Raw genomic sequence first — 2882 nt, 5'->3', positions numbered from 1 at the left:
ACTGGCTGAATACCACCTCTACTTCCAGTGCTCCCTGGCCAAGATCCTTGGATATTTTAAGATATGGAATCTGTTCAAGAATGCTTCAGTGGCAAAATGACTTACCCCAAGTGAGTTTATCTCAAACTCAATGATTATAACTAAGACCTGGCATTTTTCTTTAGCTCTTTCACTAAATCTACTTGGGGACATTGAATTTTCTTCTTTAGGCCCTCACCAACTCCAAAAACGAATGAGCAATTAAATATATAATATTTATGCTGATTCCTCCAAATATATAAAATTGAACAAACACTGTACCTCCATCGGATGTCCATGGAATGATTTGGATTACAATGCCTAGCAATCATTCTGATTGGCTGTTCTGAGAGTTGAACTATAATCCCAACGGATGTGGAAGTTGGGAAAAGTAGAACTTTTTGTAGACCAGTCCCACAACAGTCATAATTTCCTACACAATTGCCTAATAAATTTACCTGCATGGCCAGTGTAGTGGAGTGTTATAATTAAAATAAAGCTAAAACAGTCCTAAATGTTAATTTCAGTCTGCAATTAAAATTAATGTTAATTTAAGTAATTACAGGAAAGAATTAGCAATTGGTTGTGTGAGACGTCCTTGACTGAAACAACCACTCTGGAGAATTACTCAGACAGTAATCCCTAACTCTGTTTACTTAGAAGTAAGAACTTTTTTTTACTTCAATGGAACTTATTCATATGTAAAAATTAATAGGATTGCAGCTGTAGATATAATTCACCATTGGCCAACCTGGTGCTCTTAAGATAAGTTGAATTTCAAGTTTTTTATTTGCTTTTAAATAGTATGATGAAGGAGTTGGCTGCAAGCGGGACTTTAAACCTGAGAATTAATTCAAGTAATACAGATTACTTTATTTGATCTATTTATTAATGTATTTTTTAAAAATAGAATTGCCACCTTAACCAGAAGTGCTACACTTAAATGAGCTTATTTTGAATTCGCAAGGGTGCTGCTTTTAATATAACATCTATGTCTCTTGAAGACATTTCTTCATTTTCTTTTCTTTAAACAGTTGTAATAATCTTATTTAAAAGTTTAAAACAAAAATGAAGCTATCCTGTATCTTGTTTGAGATTGAAAGAAAGATGGAGTACAGCCTCTGGAACTACTCCAACTTTAAAAGTTTGTTTTAATTAATAGAATGTAAATTAGACCCTGAAAATTTGGCAAGAAGGCAAGGGTCGGTTGTACAGTGACAAAGCAAATGTGATGTTTGAAGATAATAATCTGTGTTGAATGGAGAAATACTTTGCAGACATACTTTAGGCTCCTTTATATTCTGATAGGAGACCAACGTGTGTGAAACAAGTGTTGAATATAGATTGGGAATTTGGTAATACAATTACTTTAACTTTCACAGAACAAGCAGGATCAGTGTTAATTAATGTAATTAACGCTAGCCTACAACTGAGCTGCATTTATTTCGATCCTTTTTCTCAGAGTGTTTTCTCACTCTGTGTGTAGACATGAAATACCTCAAAACTGCTTCACTTGCTCTCTTCTAACTTTGATTCAGTGCCGCTGAATTGAATTAAACTTGATTGTGCAAATTGTTCTTTATAGACCCCATGCCTCAATCCAAGCAAAGAAAACCCTCTAGATCAGGGCTTTCAAACTCACGGTCCGTGGGCCGGATACATCGCATGTTGGCCATGCCTGGTTTGTTGTCGAAGTCATGTTTGACCCATTGCTACATGGGGCTGCCCTTGAAGAGCATCCGACGACTTCAGCTAGTTCAGAACGCGGCCGCGCGAGTGATTATGGGCGCACCACGGTTCGCCCATATAACACCAATCCTCCGTGAGCTGCGCTGGCTACCTGTTGATCGTCGGGTGCACTTCAAGGTCCTACTTACCACCTATAAAGCGCTCCATGGTAGTGGATCTGACTATTTGAGAGACCGCCTCCTGCCAATTAGCTCCCTGCGTCCCATCAGATCGCACAGAGTAGGCCTCCTCCGAATTCCATCCGCCAGTCAGTGCCGACTGGCGACTACGCGGAGGAGAGCCTTCTCAGTTGCAGCTCCGACATTATGGAACACCCTCCCCGTGGAGATCCGTACCCTCACCACAGTCCAGGCCTTCCGCACAGCCCTGAAGACCTGGCTATCCCGTCAGGCCTGGGGATAGGATTACTCTCACCCCGCCCGAATGTTGAATGAATGTTGTGTTTTTATGGATAATTTTCTTTTATTCACGATTTTTTTTCCTTTAAGTCTTGTCTTGCACCCCCTTCCCCTCACTATTGTAAGCCGCCCTGAGTCCCTCCAGGGAAAAGGGCGGCATATAAATTCTTAATAAAATCTATAAAAAAAAATCTAAAATCTATTGCGACCCCCTGGACAACATTCCTCCAGGCCTTCCTGTCTTCTACCATCCTCTGGAGTCCATTTTAAGCTCACACCTACTGCTTCAGTGACTCCATCAAGTCACCTCATTCTCCATCGGCCCCTTCTTCTTTTGCCCTTCTTGTTCCCAGCTTTAGGCTCTTCTCCAGTGAGTCCTCCCTTCTCATTAGGTGGCCAAAATATTTGAGTTTCATCTTCAGGATCTGGCCTTCTAAAGAGCAGTCAGGGTTGATCTCCTCTACGACTGATCGGTTTGATCGCCTTGCAATCTAAGGGCCTCACAGGAGTCTTCTCCAGCACCATAGTTCAAAGGCCTCAATTCTTTCGCTAAACATCTGGTTTAGCAAAGGAGAAAAAAGTTGCAATATGTATTGTAATATGCAATACATGATGCCACTGTGACAATGCAAGTTTGACACCCCTGCTCTAGGTAGTGCAGCCCTCAATGGGCAAAAGTTGTTCAATATACCTTAAATGGGTCTCTCCCTCTCCCTC

The sequence above is a fragment of the Thamnophis elegans genome, chromosome 2 (assembly GCF_009769535.1).
Source record: "Thamnophis elegans isolate rThaEle1 chromosome 2, rThaEle1.pri, whole genome shotgun sequence".
Classification (NCBI taxonomy): domain Eukaryota; kingdom Metazoa; phylum Chordata; class Lepidosauria; order Squamata; family Colubridae; genus Thamnophis; species Thamnophis elegans.
The sequence above is the reverse complement of the archived record's forward strand: the minus strand, read 5'-3'. Positions refer to the sequence as shown.